Consider the following 13,559-nt stretch of genomic DNA (forward strand, 5'->3'; position numbering starts at 1 on the left):
GTATTCGGCGCATAGACATTTATAATTGTTAGCTCTTCCTGATGGATAGACCCTGTAATTATTATATAATGCCCTTCTTCATCTCTTGTTACAGCCTTTAATTTAAGGTCTAGTTTGTCTGATATAAGTATGGCTACTCCAGCTTTCTTTTGGCTTCCAGTAGAATGATAAATAGTTCTCCATCCCCTCACTCTCAATCTAAAGGTGTCCTCAGATCTAAAATGAATCTCTCCTAGACAGCAAATAGATGGGTCTTGTTTTTTTATCCATTCTGATACCCTATGTCTTTTGGTTGGCGCATTTAATCCATTTACATTTAGTGTTATTATAGAAAGATACGGGTTTAGAGTGATTGTGATGTCTGTATATTTTATGCTTGTAGTGATGTCTCTGGTACTTTGTCTCACAGGATCCCCCTTAGGATCTCTTGTAGGGCTGGTTTCGTGGTGACAAATTCCTTCAGTTTTTGTTTGTTTGGGAAGACCTTTATCTCTCCTTCTATTCTAAATGACAGACTTGCTGGATAAAGGATTCTCGGCTGCATATTTTTTCTGTTTAGCACACTGAAGATATCGTGACAAGACTTTCTGGCCTGCCAAGTTTCAAAAGAGAGATCAGTCACGAGTCTTATAGGTCTCCCTTTATATGTGAGGGCACGTTTATCCCTTGCTGCTTTCAGAATTTTCTCTTTATCCTTGTATTTTGCCAGTTTCACTATGATATGTCGTGCAGAAGATCGATTCAAGTGACGTCTGAAGGGAGTTCTCTGTGCCTCTTGGATTTCAATGCCTTTTTCCTTCCCCAGTTCAGGGAAGTTCTCAGCTATAATTTCTTCAAGTACCCCTTCAGCACCTTTCCCTCTCTCTTCCTCCTCTGGGATACCAATTATGCGTATATTATTTCTTTTTAGTGTATCACTTAGTTCTCTAATTTTCCCCTCATACTCCTGGATTTTTTTATCTCTCTTTCTCTCAGCTTCCTCTTTTTCCATAACTTTATCTTCTAGTTCACCTATTCTCTCCTCTGCCTCTTCAATCTGAGCTGTCGTTTCCATTTTGTTTTGCATTTCGTTTAAAGCACTTTTCAGCTCCTCGTGACTGTTCCTTAGTCCCTTGATCTCTGTAGCAAGAGATTCTCTGCTGTCCTGTATACTGTTTTCAAGCCCAGCGATTAATTTTATGACTATTATTCTAAATTCACTTTCTGTTATATTATTTAAATCCTTTTTGATCAGTTCATTAGCTGTTGTTACTTCCTGGAGATTCTTCTGAGGGGAATTCTTCCGTTTGGTCATTTTGGATAGTCCCTGGAGTGGTGAGGACCTGCAGGGCACTTCCCCTGTGCTGTGGTGTATAACTGGAGTTGGTGGGCGGGGCCACAGTCAGACCTGATGTCTGCCCCCAGCCCACTGCTGGGGCCACAGTCAGACTGGAGTGTGCCTTCTCTTCCCCTCTCCTAGGGGCGGGATTCACTGTGGGGTGGTGTGGTCCGTCTGGGCTACTTGCACACTGCCAGGCTTGTGGTGCTGGGGATCTGGCGTATTAGCTGGGGTGGGTAGGCAAGGTGCATGGGGGCAGGAGGGGCAGGCTTAGCTTGCTTCTCCTCAGGTGATCCTCTTCAGGAGGGGCCCTGTGGCAGGGAGGGAGTCAGATCCACTGCCGGAGGTTTGGCTCCGCAGGAGCACAGAGTTGGGTGTTTGCGCAGAGAGAGCAAGTTCCCTGGCAGGAACTGGTTCCTTTTGCGATTTTGGCTGGGGGATGGGCGGGTGAGATGGCGCTGGCGAGCACCTTTGTTCCCCACCACACTGAGCTCTGTTGTCCGGGGGTCAGCAGCTCTCCCTCCCTTTGTCCTCCAGCCTTCCCACTTTCAGAGCAGAGCTGTTAACTTATAACCTCCCAGATGCTAAGTCGCACTTGCTGTCGGAACACAGTCCGACCGGCCCCTCAGCTTTTGCCGGCCAGACTCGGGGGCTCTGCTTGGCTGGCGAGCCGCTCCTCCGCCCCGGCTCCCTCCTGCTAGTCGGTGGAGATTGCACCGCCTCGCCCCCCTTCCTACCCTCTTCCGTGGGCCTCTCGTCTGCGCTTGGCTCTGGAGACTCCATTCTGCTAATCCTCTGGCGGTTTTCTGGGTTATTTAGGCAGGTGTAGGTGGAATCTAAATGATCAGCAGGACGCGCAGTGAGCCCAGCGTCCTCCTAGGCCACCATCTTCCCTGTCTTCCCACAATTTCTTTATCCATTCATCAGTTGATGGGCATTTAGGCTCTTTCCATAATTTGGCTATTGTTGAAAATGCTCCTATAAACATGCGGTACAAGTGCCCCTGTGCATCAGCACTCCTGTATCCCTTGGGTAAATTCCTAGCAGTGCTTTTGCTGGGTCATAGGGTAGATCTATTTTTAATCTTTTGCGGAACCTATGCACTGTTTTCCAGAGCAGCTGCACCATTGTGCATCCCCACCAACAGTACAAGAGGGGTCCCATTTCTCCACATCCTCTCCAGCATCTATAGTCTGCTGACTTATTCATTTTAGCCACTCTGACTGGTGTAAGGTGGTATCTCAGTATTCATGGTTTCCTGTTTTTGTGTGTGTGTGATGTCTAACGTTTCTTCTCTTTAATCCTTTGCTTATCTGTTACTGGCTTTTGATTTCTGGTTAACATTAGATTCATATATATTATCATCTACATATGACAGTCCTTATTAAGTTGTTGATGGTTGTTTAAGTTTAAGCGTATTTACTCTCCCACCCACATTTAAGTGTATGGTGTTATATTTTACATTCTTTTATTTTGTGAATCCCTTGATTGATTTTTACCAACGTATTTATTTTTCAAACAGTCATTTATCCACTCAAAGTGTCCCCTTCAGTATTTCTTGAAAGGCTAGTTTAGTTTTCATAAACTCTTTTTTTTTTTTTTTTTTGAGAAACTCTTTATTTCTCCTATTCTGAATGATAGCCTTTCTGGATAGAGTATTATTCGATGCGGATTTTCCCCTTTAAGCACTTTGAATGTTTCATGTTACTCCCATCTAGCCTGCCAAGTTTCTGCTGAAATATTGGCTGATGACCTTATGGGGCTTCTTTATACATAACTGTCTTCTTTTTTCTTGCTTTTTTAAATTTATTTATTTATTTATTTATTCATTTATTTATTTGGGTATATCACTACTTTCTGCCATTTTAATTATTATATGATTTGGTGTGGACCTCTTTGGGTTGATTTTGTTGGGGAGAATCTCTGTGCCTCCTGGATCTGGATTTCCTTTCCCAGATTCAGAAAGTTTTCAGCTATTATTTCTTCAAATAAATTTTCTGCACCCTTTTTTCTCTCCCTTTTCCTGGGATTCCTATTATCTGAATTTTGTTACATTTGATGGAGTCACTGAGTTCCCTAAGACTATTCTCAATTTGCCTAATTGTTTTTGCTCTCATTTGCTGTTTGGTTAATTTTCATTACTCTGTCTTCTGGGTTCATCTCCATTTAGTCTGCTACTTATGCCATCAAGTGTATTTTTAATTTCATTTATTGTGTTCTTTATTTATAATTGGTTCTTTTTTATCTCTTTGTTAAGGTTCTCACTGAAGACCGCCACTATTTTCTCAAGTCCAGTGAGTGTCTTTATGACCATTATTTTAAGTTCTCTGTTAGGTATCTTACTTATATTTGTTTCACTTAAGTGCCTTACTGTGACTTACCCTTCACCATGCTCCTTGGTCCCTCCTGTCTACAGATGGCCACAGTCCCTATATGTCTTAAATCACATCTGCCCTCCTACCTTCTCCAGTGTGACCTTTTATATACTTTCAGCCATGGAGTTCATTCTTCCAGTCTTTAGGTCATTTTTTTCTGGATTATTTACACTATTTTATCCTCTCATGTTTTCTTTCACCTAAATGCAATAAACTATTTTAAAGCTCTATCATAAACTTGCTTTTAGTGATAGATACTGAGTACTATCTAGCAGTACCCAGAACAAGGCCAGCTTAAGGTACTCCTACTCTACCACATTCCCCTCTTTCTGACATTTTATATTTTTAAAAGATTAAAGAGGAGCATGAAGAAAAAAGAATAACAGAACCAGGTATTCTGTTATAATACTCCCCCCAATGATTTCATTAGATTAAGAGCTATGGCTCTGAATATCTCAGTAGTTTACTTTTAACATGTGATAAACTTTGAGTATGTAAGACTTCACTATAATTGAATTCACACTTTCTACCTTAGCTTCACCTCCATTTAATTTGGAAATAGAACTGAGACATTTTAAGAATGATATTTATAAATATTCAGTTCAGAGTAAATCTTAAATTTAAGAGATTGGGTAAGAGTTGAAGTGTAATTATTTGCTTAAGATGACATAATATGTCTAAGTAATGAGAAAGACTGGCATTATTATCTCACTTAATACCAAAGACAGAAGAAGCACATAAATTTCTTAGTTTATAGATAATTATCTGATAGAGTACATGAGTTCTTAATGATTCTTCTCAGACTTAATTTTATTCTTTTGTTTTTTTTTTCTTTTTCCAATGTGAATGTGTCATCAAAAAGTGTTTTATGGTATTATGTCGTTTAAGAAACACTCAATATAAGGATCAGTATCTCTACAAGAGCAACTGGAAAATCTAGATATGGAGATATGAGGTAATTGGATAAGAATAGAAACCTCTACCTATTCAAAATATGTGAATGGCGAGTATGTAGCAAACAGGAAATGTCCTATTATTTGTTTTTATTGTTTCTAGAACCCACAAAATAATCAAGCATGAAAATTGTGAGTGAGCATTACCTTACATAATTCAAATTTAATGGAAGAATATGGGGGAAATGCTGGGAAGCAATTTTATGATAGAACATTAAAATAGTTTATTTCATTTAGGTGAAAGGAAAAATGAGGGAATAAAATTCAGTCTACTTTATTTATGTTAATTATATAGTTCACCTCTTTTGACTGATCTTTAAGCAAGATTGGGCAAATGTGTCTCCTTTTATCTTCACCCGATTTGCATCCTTACACAGAAGTATGACCATTTTTCAATAAAGAAGTACACATGAAACTGCAATCCCCTATCAACATCTTCATTTTCCTTCTTCAGAATTTATTGATGAACCATATGAAATGATTGTTGCTCTGTGGCATTTAACTTACTCAAACTATTGATATTGAATTTTTCTAAGAGTAGAGTACATATATATTTCAATAACACTGAATTTACTAAAAATATGTATGTCCAGGGATTGGATAACCAGGCAACTACTATTTACCATCAAATGTAATGTCTTTTGACAAGTAAATGAACTTAGATGTAGTCATAATGTTACAAATATTTCTCAGATGCAGTACTTGCTTTATTTATGTTATCTATCACTATCTCTGTGCAGTAGATTCGGAAACCAGATGACAGATTTAAAGATACGTTTTAAGTAATCTTTACTACACATTCAATCAGCATTGAATTTTCTGAAATTTTCAGGTGCCTTAGCCACATAACTCACTTCCTCTCATCACCTTCATTGAATGCTCTTACTTACTTCCTGCGCTGACACCACAACAGAAAAAACGATTCTATATTTACATGTATACATACAATTGTATATATATAAATATGTATGTATATATACATACAATTATAAATATATAATTGCAGAGTTACATAGTTATATATAGTTGTATTTATATGTAGTCATATATATATATATATATATATATATACATATATATATGAATATCTATTTGGAATCCATCTATACTATTTATAAGTATCTATCTATACTATTTATATATATCTATCTATACTATTTATATGTAGTCATATATATATATGTATATATATATATACATATATAAATATATGAATATCTATTTGGAAATTTAGGTAATCTAAATTATGAAACTCCTGTCCTTAATTCCACAAGTTATTTTGAAAAATAAAGTGGGTTCATATGCATTCCCAAATTCTTTGGTTTTATTTATTCCAAAGTTTAGGTCAAACATATGGTCAAAATGTATGTGTATGTACATACACATCTACATACATACTCACAGCCACCATAAAAAACTTAAAAATACCTGGTTAGTAAAATTCTTAAAATCAGCATATTTTACCAATCATCCAGTCCAGAAATTGGACTATGTGACCTTTAATGTGACTTTCAACTCAGTCAGCCTATCATTCTATATTCTACTTTCTAAATAAGTGGCTACTTTATAAGGATGTTCTCTGATCACCTTATCTAAAATAGCTCCATTACTCTACCCAACTCTATCTCCTTATTATACTTTATTTTTTAACACATAGCCTACCACAACTGAAACTATATTATACAACTATTTTTTTTATTATTTGCAAATTTCATGACATGGTTCTGGACTATATCTTCCACTTTCATCAGTGAATATCTAGCACCATAAATATTCCTGGTATAATGAACGTTTGTATGGTAGTCCCAGGTAAATCATAATGATTAATTCAGAAAAAATGTAAAATGACAATTTACATTCTCAGACGAAAAAGTGTATGGTAAAAATAGTGGCAACCATAAATGCAAAAATTGGTTGTAGAAAGGAAGAGGCTTATTTTAGAATAAAAGCAATTAAAAATAATTGAGAGACATGATTTTGAAAAACAATGAGTAGAATTATTTTGGATCCTGATTCCAATATGCAAATGGAAAAAAATTTACTTTTAGGCATTCAGAGAAATTTGGATAGCACTACATTTGAAATAATAACTAGTGACATACTGTTAACCTTTTAGGTATGAAGATGGCATTTTAAATGCAAATGCCTTTATTTTTTTCTGAAAAATAAATGGAAGCATTTAGGAAATAAATAACATCATATTTGAAATTATTTAAAAGTAGTCAAGATTTTAAAAAGTGTTAGGAATTAGGTCAAACAAATATGTCAAAACATTCATGGTTTTTAAAGTTAAATAATGTGCTCATGGAGTCTTGGAAACTTGACCTAGAAATTTTCCTTCTTAAAATGGAAAAAAAAAATGAAATAAAGTGTGATTGGTGACACAGAAGAAAATACATATTATCTGAACAAATTGACTATAATCTGGAGAAAGTTGGTCAGTCCCCTCTCAGTCTCTTGTTCTTTCTATTATATGTTTCAATTCCTACTTTGAGAAACAAATCAAGGAATGATATATGAATTTCAATGCTCCAACAAATAAGAGTCCAGGACCAGATGACTTCCCAGGGGAGTTCTACCAGACGTTTAAAGCAGAGATAATACCTATCCTTCTCAAGCTATTCCAAGAAATACAAAGGGAAGGAAAACTTCCAGACTCATTCTACGAAGCCAGTATTACTTTGATTCCTAAACCAGACAGATACCCAGTAAAAAAAAGAGAACTACAGGCCAATATCCCTGATGAATATGGATGCAAAAATTCTCAATAAGATACTAGCAAATCGAATTCAACAGCATATAAAAAGAATTATTCACCATAATCAAATGGGATTCATTCCTGGGATACAGGGCTGGTTCAACATTCGCAAAACAATCAAGGTGATACATCACATTAATAAAAAAAAGAGAGAAGAACCATATGATCCTGTCAATCGATGCAGAAAAGGCCTTTGACAAAATCCAGCACCATTTCTTTATTTCTTTATTTTTTTCTTTTAATTTTTTTCAACGTTTTTTATTTATTTTTTGAGACAGAGAGAGACAGAGCATGAACGGGGGAGGGGCAGAGAGAGAGGGAGACACAGAATCGGAAACAGGCTCTAGGCTCCGAGCCATCAGCCCAGAGCCTGACGCGGGGCTCGAACTCACGGACCGCGAGATCGTGACCTGGCTGAAGTCGGACGCTTAACCGACTGCGCCACCCAGGCGCCCCCAGCACCATTTCTTAATAAAAACCCTTGAGAAAGTCGGAATAGAAGGAACATACTTAAAGATCATCAAAGCCATTTATGAAAAGCCCACAGCTAACATCATCCTCAATGGGGAAAAACTGAGAGCTTTTTCCCTGAGATCAGGAACACGACAGGGATGCCCACTCTCACCGCTGTTGTTTAACATAGTGTTGGAAGTTCTGGCATCTGCAATGAGACAACAAAAGGAAATCAAAGGCATCAAAATTGGCAAAGATGAAGTCAAGATTTTGCTTTTTGCAGATGACATGATATTATACATGGAAAATCCGATAGACTCCACCAAAAGTCTGCTAGAACTGATACATGAATTCAGCAAAGTTGCAGGATACAAAATCAATGTACAGAAATCAGTTGCATTCTTATACACTAACAATGAAGCAACAGAAAGACAAAAAGAAACTGATCCCATTCACAATTGCACCAAGAAGCATAAAATACCTAGGAATAAATCTAACCAAAGATGTAAAAGATCTGTATGCTGAAAACTATAGAAAGCTTATGAAGGTAATTGAAGAAGATTTAAAGAAATGGAAAGATATTCCCTGCTCATGGATTGGAAGAATAAATATTGTCAAAATGTCAATACTACCCAAAGCTATCTACACATTCAATGCAATCCCAATCAAAATTGCAGCAGCATTCTTCTCGAAACTAGAACGAGCAATCCTAAAATTCATATGGAACCACAAAAGGCCCCGAATAGCCAAAGTAATTTTGAAGAAGAAGACCAAAGCAGGAGGCATCACAATCCCAGACTTTAGCCTCTACTACAAAGCTGTCATCATCAAGACAGCATGGTATTGGCACAAAAACAGACACATATACTAATGCAATAGAATAGAAACCCCAGAACTAGACCCACAAACGTATGGCCAACTCATCTTTGACAAAGCAGGAAAGAGAATCCTATGGAAAAAAGACAGTCTCTTTAACAAATGGTGCTGGGAGAACTGGACAGCAACATGCAGAAGGTTGAAACTAGACCACTTGCTCACACCATTCACAAAAATAAACTCAAAATGGATAAAGGACCTGAATGTGAGATAGGAAACCATCAAAACCCTAGAGGAGAAAGCAGGAAAAGACCTCTCTGACCTCAGCCGTAGCAATCTCTTACTCGACACATCCCCAAAGGCAAGGGAATTAAAAGCAAAAGTGAATTACTGGGACCTTATGAAGATAAAAAGCTTCTGCACAGCAAAGGAAACAACCAACAAAACTAAAAGGCAACCAACGGAATGGGAAAAGATATTTGCAAATGACATATCGGACAAAGGGCTAGTATCCAAAATCTATAAAGAGCTCCCCAAACTCCACACCCGAAAAACAAATAACCCAGTGAAGAAATGGGCAGAAAACATGAATAGATACTTCTCTAAAGAAGACATCCGGATGGCCAACAGGCACATGAAAAGATGTTCAATGTCGCTCCTTATCAGGGAAATACAAATCAAAACCACACTCAGATATCACCTTACACCAGTCAGAGTGGCCAAAATGAACAAATCAGGAGACTATAGATGCTGGCGAGGATGTGGAGAAATGGGAACCCTCTTGCACTGTTGGTGGGAATGCAAATTGGTGCAGCCGCTCTGGAAAGCAGTGTGGAGGTTCCTCAGAAAATTAAAAATAGACCTACCCTATGACCCAGCAATAGCACTGAGATACCAGAGTACTGATGCATAGGGCACTTGTACCCCAATGTTTATAGCAGCACTCTCAACAATAGCCAAATTATGGAAAGAGCCTCAATGTCCATCAACTGATGAATGGATAAGGAAATTGTGGTTTATATACACAATGGAATACTATGTAGCAATGAGAAAGAATGAAATATGGCCTTTTGTAGCAACGTGGATGGAACTGGAGAGTGTGATGCTAAGTGAAATAAGCCATACAGAGAAAGACAGATACCATATGGTTTCACTCTTATGTGGATCCTGAGAAACTTAACAGAAACCCATGGGGGAGGGGAAGGAAAAAAAAAGAGGTTAGAGTGGGAGAGAGCCAAAGCATAAGAGACTGTTAAAAACTGAGAACAAACTGAGGGTTGATGGGGGGTGGGGGGGAGGGGAGGGTGGGTGATGGGTATTGAGGAGGGCACCTTTTGGGATGAGCACTGGGTGTTGTATGGAAACCAATTTGACAATAAATTTCATATATTGGATAAAAAAAAAAAGAATTTCAATGCTCCATTAGCTAATCTATACAAAGAATGTAGAGAAAGGAGGAGTCTGCAGGTAATTGGAACCAGTCTTGGTAACGTAGAACCACGAAAACGTTTTCTTCATTAGATGACTGATTTTTGTTTGCCCTTATCTTCTGAAATTATGGATAATTGGTTTGTTGAGTACACTGTCCCTGGTAGGTGCTTCGATGAACAATGAATGCTGCCGGTATAACAATAACTGAGTCATCTCTATACCAAGGTATTATTGAACATTACTCTCTTTTTTGCAATTCGTAGCTTATTAACTTTCAAAGAATTTGGAAGTATATTTTACCAATATTTTCTATTAAAGAAAAAATGATATGGAAAATGATTTGGCTTTTATAGGTATGAAGTCTCTATAGTCATGAGATGGTCTTTGCATTCTATACATCCAAATCAATTTTATGTCTTCCAAGTAATTACCCTAGGATAAAACATATTTTTGAAGTTCGCATTTCTTTGGAATTACTCTCAGAATTTAGGTAAAATATCTCTAATATGATTAATGGGTCAAATACTCATTATGCTTTGATTTCTGAAAATAATTAGAAGTTATTTAGAATCATGGTCAGTGAATAAAATGGACAAGCTTGTTAATATAGATCCTAGTGAAAGACAAATGTTACTATAAATGAATGAGGCTTATTATCTTGTGTGGCATGTAAATTGAGTCAGGGATCATACTCAGGACCAGCCTTTTAGAAAATGTGTGGCATCACTTAATTAAAAATGAGGTAAAGGTGGTAAGGGAATAAGAGGGAAAACAAATACATTTCCACATTTCTAATTGACCCCAATTCTAAAATCTCATCTCCTCTTATCTGAGTAACTATGTACTAGTGTGGACAAGTGTACGGCTGAGGAAAACAATGCAGAGCTATTGTGGCTCCCACTCCCAGCACAGGAAAAGATAGTTTTGTTTTTTTTTTTATTTGCTTCTGTAGCAGTTCCGCTTTGTGAGTTAAATGATTTGCTGCTGCACACTATTCAAAAGAAGTCACTGTCATTCTTTAAAATATATATTTATATATAATCCATATACAATGTAATTCACCTTTTTAAAGATATAGTTCAGTGATTTTTAGTATATTTGCAAGGCTATGCAGCTATTATCACTATTCTACTTCCAGAACATATCCATCACATAAAAAGAAACTTCATATCAATAAACAATCAATCTCCTTTACCCACTCCCCACTACCTCTGGCAAACACTAATCTACTTAATATTAATATCTCTATGAATTTTCCTTTTCTGGACATTTAATATAAGCGGTATCACATAATATGCAATATTTTTTAACTGGCTACTTTCACTTAACAATTTTCATTCATGTTGTCGAATGCATCAGTACTTCATCCCTGTCTGTGGTTGAATAATATTCCTTTGCAGCGATGTACCACATTTTGTTTATGCACTTATCAGTTGATAGACATTTGGGTTGGTTTCACTCTTGGGCTATTATGAATATTACTGTTATGAATATTTGTTTACAAGCTTTAGTGTGGATATACTATTTCAATTCCTTTAGTTATATACATAAAGGGGGAATTCCTGGGTCGTATGGGTTATGCTATATTTAACTGTTTGAACAACTGCAAGACTCTTTACCAAAGTGCCTGTAGCATTTTTGCATTATTGACTGTAGTGTTATTACACTTCTGATCCCTTTCAATTCTCATAAACACTCAATTCTGTTTGTCTCTTTGATGCTCTAGAGACATTCTAGTGTGTAAAAATAGTATTTCAGTGAGACTTAGGTTTGCATTTGAATAATGATGGTATCTCTTCTCATGTGTTTACAGGTCATTTGTGTATCTTTCTTGGAGAAATCCTATGCAATTGTTTTTTTTTTAATTGTGTTGTAGGAGATATTTATATATTTGGGATACAAGTTTTATGTCACAAAATATGTTTTACAAGTATTTTCCCTCACACATTCTATTTCAGACAATGTGTTTTACAAACATTTTCTCCCACTCTGTAGATTATCTTTTGCCTTTTTTGGTGGTATCCTAAAACCTACAAAAGTTTCAATTTTGAGGAAGCTAAACTTTTCTATTTTTTTAGTCACTTGTATTTTTTGTATCTTATCTAAGAAATTATTACATACCTCAGGGACAAGAAGATTTACTCCTGTGCTTTCTTCTAATAATTTTAAACTTTTTTCATTTATATTTAGGCATTTTATCCACTTTGAGTTAATTCTTCTGCATGATGATCCCAATTTCATTCTTTTGCATATAGATATAGCTATACCAACAACATTTTTTGAAAAGATTATTCTTTCTCCCTTTGAATGGTTTTGTCTTAATTGACCATAAAACTAAGGGTCTGTTTCTAGAGTCTAAATAGTATTCTTCTGATATGTATGTCTATCCATAGGCCATATTTCATTCTCTCTCATTAGCACATAGTATTCCCTTGTGTATATAAACCACAATTTCTTTATCCATTCATCAGTTGATGAACATTTAGTCTCTTTCCATAATTTTGCTATTGTTGAAAGTGCTGTATAAACATTGGGGTACATGTGCCCCTATGCATCAACACTACTGTAACCCTTGGGCTAATTCCCAACACTGCTATTGCTGGGTCATAGGGTAGATCTATTTTTAATTTTTTGAGGAACCTACACACTGTTTTCCAGATCGGCTGCACCAGTTTGCCTTCCCACTAACAGTGCAAGAGGGTTTCTGTTTCTCCACAACCTCCTCAGCATCTATAGTCTCCTGACTTGTTCATTTTAGCCACTCTGGTGTGATGTGGTATCTCATTGTGGTTATGATTTGTATATCCCTGATGAGGAGCGACGTTGAGCATCCTCTCATGTGCCTGTTGGCCATCTGGATGTCTTCTTTAGAGAAGTGTCTATTCATGACTTCTGCCCATTTCTTCACGGGATTATTTGTTTTTCAGGTGTGGAGTCGGTAAGCTATTTATAGATATTGGATACTAGCCCTTTGTCAGATATGTCATTTGCAAATATCTTTTCCCATCACGTTGGTTGCCTTTTGTTTTGTTGATTGTTTTCTTTGCAGTGCAGAAGCTTTTTTATCTTCATGAGGTCCCAATAGTTCATTTTTGCTTTTAATTCCCTTGCCTTTGGAGCTGTGCCAAGTAAGAAATTTCTGCGGGTGGGGTCAGAGAGTTTTTTTTTTCCTGCTTTCTCCTCTAGGGTTTTGATAGTTTCCTGTCTCACATTCAGGCCCTTTTTCCATTTTCAGTTTATTTTTGTGAGGGTGTAAGAAAGTGGTCTAGTTTCATCCTTCTGCATGTTGCTGTTCAGTTCTCCCAGCACCATTTGTTAAAGAGACTGTCTTTTTTCCATTGGATATTCTTTCCTGCTTTGTCAAATATTAGTTGGCCATACTTTGTGGGTCTAATTCTGGATTCTCTATTCTATTGCATTAGTATATGTGTCTGTTTTTGTGCTAATACCATGCT

The sequence above is a fragment of the Panthera onca genome, chromosome X (genome assembly GCF_046562875.1).
Source record: "Panthera onca isolate mPanOnc1 chromosome X, mPanOnc1 haplotype 2, whole genome shotgun sequence".
Lineage (NCBI taxonomy): Eukaryota > Metazoa > Chordata > Mammalia > Carnivora > Felidae > Panthera > Panthera onca.